This window comes from Schistocerca serialis, chromosome 8 (genome assembly GCF_023864345.2).
Source record: "Schistocerca serialis cubense isolate TAMUIC-IGC-003099 chromosome 8, iqSchSeri2.2, whole genome shotgun sequence".
Lineage (NCBI taxonomy): Eukaryota > Metazoa > Arthropoda > Insecta > Orthoptera > Acrididae > Schistocerca > Schistocerca serialis.
This window is the reverse complement of record NC_064645.1, coordinates 348,582,732-348,587,731: the sequence shown is the minus strand read 5'-3', so window position 1 is coordinate 348,587,731 and position 5,000 is coordinate 348,582,732. Positions and strand designations below refer to the sequence as shown.

At 51.6% G+C, this 5,000-nt stretch overlaps 1 non-coding gene across 1 annotated transcript in view; it reads left to right on the top strand.

The window, feature by feature from the left end:
• Nucleotides 1–3,900: 3,900 nt before the first annotated feature.
• LOC126417734 (small subunit ribosomal RNA) overlaps nt 3,901–5,000 on the top strand; it is a 1,909-nt gene continuing 809 nt past the window's right edge. Inside the window, exon 1 of the ribosomal RNA XR_007575798.1 lies at nt 3,901–5,000. This exon is cut by the window's right edge and continues 809 nt beyond it. This is a non-coding gene — a ribosomal RNA (small subunit ribosomal RNA).

Genomic DNA, 5,000 nt, shown 5'->3' with positions numbered 1-5,000 from the left:
CACACTACTCTCTTATCACACACTACTCTCTGCCTGTAACAGGCACACACACACACAATATCTAACCACCAGCATGGAAGAACATCCAGTGCATCCTCTCCGCCACATTACACAATCCACACTATCATAACCAGACCGGGAGGTCCACCCAGAAAACAGAATATCCCACCCTTCCGACATCCGCCATTGCTCAGCTAAGCCACGAACACCCACACATGTCCTACACAGGGGTGCACCCAACATCACAATACTGCCTCCTGTCACAGTACACAAACAATGGCAGGAATGAAAGACACAGATCTGCCACAACCTTGGAATCGGAACGCCGCCTGTCATGAGCCACAAGTGCATCCTGACGTGACAAATCGGATGATCCCGCAGGCATGCACTTACGATAATCACTATCAACGAACCTGCCGCCCCCCCCCCCCAAATACACCTTTCCCTACAACAATGTGTACCTTAACCTAAGCTATATTGTACCTTAACTTAAGCTATATCGTACCTTAACCTAACCGACATTGCGCCTTAACCTAACCTACGTTGTACCTTAACCTAACCTACGTTGTACCTTAACCTAACCTACGTTGTACCTTAACCTAACCTACGTTGTACCTTAACCTAACCTACGTTGTACCTTAACCTAACCTACGTTGTACCTTAACCTAACCTACGTTGTACCTTAACCTAACCTACGTTGTACCTTAACCTAACCTACGTTGTACCTTAACCTAACCTACGTTGTACCTTAACCTAACCTACGTTGTACCTTAACCTAACCTACGTTGTACCTTAACCTAACCTACGTTGTACCTTAACCTAACCTACGTTGTACCTTAACCTAACCTACGTTGTACCTTAACCTAACCTACGTTGTGCCTTAACCTAACCCACGTTGTGCCTTAACCTAACCCATGTTGTGCCTTAACCTAACCCATGTTGTGCCTTAACCTAACCCATGTTGTGCCTTAACCTAACCCATGTTGTGCCTTAACCTAACCCATGTTGTGCCTTAACCTAACCCATGTTGTGCCTTAACCTAACCCATGTTGTGCCTTAACCTAACCCATGTTGTGCCTTAACCTAACCCATGTTGTGCCTTAACCTAACCCATGTTGTGCCTTAACCTAACCCATGTTGTGCCTTAACCTAACCCATGTTGTGCCTTAACCTAACCCATGTTGTGCCTTAACCTAACCCATGTTGTGCCTTAACGTAACCCATATTGTGCCTTAACCTAACCCATATTGTACCTTAACCTAACCCATATTGTACCTTAACCTAACCCATATTGTACCTTAACCTAACCCATATTGTACCTTAACCTAACCCATGTTGTACCTTAACGTAACCCATGTTGTGCCTTAACGTAACCCAATTTGTGCCTTAACGTAACCCATGTTGTGCCTTAACGTAACCCAATTTGTGCCTTAACGTAACCCAATTTGTGCCTTAACGTAACCCAATTTGTGCCTTAACGTAACCCAATTTGTGCCTTAACGTAACCCAATTTGTGCCTTAACGTAACCCAATTTGTGCCTTAACGTAACCCAATTTGTGCCTTAACGTAACCCAATTTGTGCCTTAACGTAACCCAATTTGTGCCTTAACGTAACCCAATTTGTGCCTTAACGTAACCCATGTTGTGCCTTAACGTAACCCATGTTGTGCCTTAACGTAACCCATGTTGTGCCTTAACGTAACCCATGTTGTGCCTTAACGTAACCCATGTTGTGCCTTAACGTAACCTAATTTGTGCCTTAACGTAACCTAATTTGTGCCTTAACGTAACCTAATTTGTGCCTTAACGTAACCTAATTTGTGCCTTAACGTAACCTAATTTGTGCCTTAACGTAACCTAATTTGTGCCTTAACGTAACCCATGTTGTGCCTTAACGTAACCCATGTTGTGCCTTAACGTAACCCATGTTGTGCCTTAACGTAACCCATGTTGTGCCTTAACATAACCTAATTTGCGCTTTAACGTAACCCATGTTGTGCCTTAACCTAACCTATATTGCGCCTCAACCTAACCTATATTGCGCCTCAACATAACCTATATTGCGCCTTAACCTGACGCACGTTGTCGCTGAACCTGCTCTGTAATTGTTATGCAACTCGTTAAATTAGTGTAGTGTTGCCTAACCGCAACCCTCGCAATATAGTTCGCTATTCGCACTGCCCGGTCCCCTGTGTATCGCGTCATGTTAAACACCTTGCAGGTGTTGCTGACTTTCCACATGCTCCTGCTATACACTCTAATGTGGATAGCAGCAGGACGTACATGCCCCCCCCCCCTTCCCCCCTGCCTTCGCAAGCTGGTCGTTGAGAAGTTTGCATGTTCAATGCCCTTCGCATGCCGACGTACTCAGCCTACGTTGTGGTACGGCCTGTCACCTGTCCGCCGATGTACGCAAAACCCACAAACTGTACTGCACATTGGTCCGTATGTACTGAATGATACATCGTGGCACATGTGTGACCGTACGACGACTGCGCCTAGCAACGGCAGACCATACAGTCCAAATATTGTGCACGCAGCTACGTGTCGTCTCCCTATAAGAGCTGGATTGCAGTGTGGTACGCCATTCAGACGTGTGGGAGGAACGGACGCCCTGGATGGCGATCAGCATGAGCAGTCTGTTGATGTGGTGGAGCGTGTATTCGGACGTAGTCGTCTCTTCTCACACACCGTGATAGCATGTTGCACCGCGTTCCACATCTGCGACATCCTGCAGAGGCCGGCTGACAGTCGTTCGCGCAATGGACACCGCATACGTACGGGGGCTACCTTCCACGTGTTCTCGAGGCGTGCACATGTTGTTGCGTCTATGTGGGCAGACGTAGTGTGTTGTGACACCTGACACAGGCATGCAATACTCGTTGCAAATGGCGATGGACGTCTACGTTTGCTGGTGACGTTACGCAAATGAACAACAGGTAACCCGTTGTGGTGCGGTTGTTCTCGCTAGAGGTGAATCAGTGTTGGCGACGATCGGTCGAGCTATTAACCGGTTGTTTCAGGGATACCCACCATGCCCACGATCGTGAAAGGGGACCCACCATGCCCACGAACGTGAAAGGGGATCTGGGTGTGAGGCGATACGCGGCGGTGGCTGGGTGGGACCGTCCCCGGCCGGTGAGGGGGGGCCGCCCGGCGTGCTGGCAGCGCGGTGCGTGGGCGCACGCGCTACAGCCGGCTGGTGGGGGCGGCCAGTGGCAGGCGCGCCGGCCGACGGACGCGGCAGGCGGCGCAGCTGCGCGCCGGCGCCCCCTGCTCGCGGCGCCTTGCGGCCAAAGTAGGTCCTCGCGGGCCCGGTGCGAAGCGCGGTGGCCATCTGCAGTGTGCTGGTCCGATTGAGGACTGTGTGCGCTGAGGATGCGCCGCCGCTCGGCGCTCGGCGCCGCGACGCCGTCTGCTGCTCGGTCGCCCCAGCGGTTCTCGCAGGTGGTTTGTATCGCAGCTGTGCGGACGTGTTGGCGCGTGCGCTGTGCTGGGAGAGTTCGCTTCGGCACCCAAGTGGGGCTTTTGTCCTTCTGTGGCGCTGGCGTTGGAGCTGCCGGTCACCGTAGGTGGCGCGTGTTGTCTCCCGCCGGCAATGCCACGACAGCACGCTCCCGGGCCTCTGTCGGCAGCGGCAAGCTCAGTTGGGAGCACGGGTGGTCGCACCTAAAGCGTCTACTCGCCTAACTCCGGGCGATTGCGCCTCTCTCGAACCCGACCAAGTACTTAGGACGGCGCTGCGCGCCGCCGGGACCTGAGAGGGTTTCGAGGTGTGTTGTGCAGGGGAGCTCAGCCTCCTCCTGTTTGCAGAATAATTGAGCGGACGCTTGCGTGTTCGCGCGGGCCCCTGGGACACACTCCCGGGCGGCTGGCTGCTCAGCTCTAGTTGACGCAGCTCCCTGGTTGATCCTGCCAGTAGTCATATGCTTGTCTCAAAGATTAAGCCATGCATGTCTCAGTACAAGCCGCATTAAGGTGAAACCGCGAATGGCTCATTAAATCAGTTATGGTTCCTTAGATCGTACCCACGTTACTTGGATAACTGTGGTAATTCTAGAGCTAATACATGCAAACAGAGTCCCGACCAGAGATGGAAGGGACGCTTTTATTAGATCAAAACCAATCGGTCGGCTCGTCCGGTCCGTTTGCCTTGGTGACTCTGAATAACTTTGGGCTGATCGCACGGTCCTCGTACCGGCGACGCATCTTTCAAATGTCTGCCTTATCAACTGTCGATGGTAGGTTCTGCGCCTACCATGGTTGTAACGGGTAACGGGGAATCAGGGTTCGATTCCGGAGAGGGAGCCTGAGAAACGGCTACCACATCCAAGGAAGGCAGCAGGCGCGCAAATTACCCACTCCCGGCACGGGGAGGTAGTGACGAAAAATAACGATACGGGACTCATCCGAGGCCCCGTAATCGGAATGAGTACACTTTAAATCCTTTAACGAGTATCTATTGGAGGGCAAGTCTGGTGCCAGCAGCCGCGGTAATTCCAGCTCCAATAGCGTATATTAAAGTTGTTGCGGTTAAAAAGCTCGTAGTTGGATTTGTGTCCCACGCTGTTGGTTCACCGCCCGTCGGTGTTTAACTGGCATGTATCGTGGGACGTCCTGCCGGTGGGGCGAGCCGAAGGCGTGCGACCGCCTCGTGCGTGCTCGTGCGTCCCGAGGCGGACCCCGTTGAAATCCTACCAGGGTGCTCTTTATTGAGTGTCTCGGTGGGCCGGCACGTTTACTTTGAACAAATTAGAGTGCTTAAATCAGGCAAGCCCGCCTGAATACTGTGTGCATGGAATAATGGAATAGGACCTCGGTTCTATTTTGTTGGTTTTCGGAACCCGAGGTAATGATTAATAGGGACAGGCGGGGGCATTCGTATTGCGACGTTAGAGGTGAAATTCTTGGATCGTCGCAAGACGAACAGAAGCGAAAGCATTTGCCAAGTATGTTTTCATTAATCAAGAACGAAAGTTAGAGGTTCGAAGGCGATCAG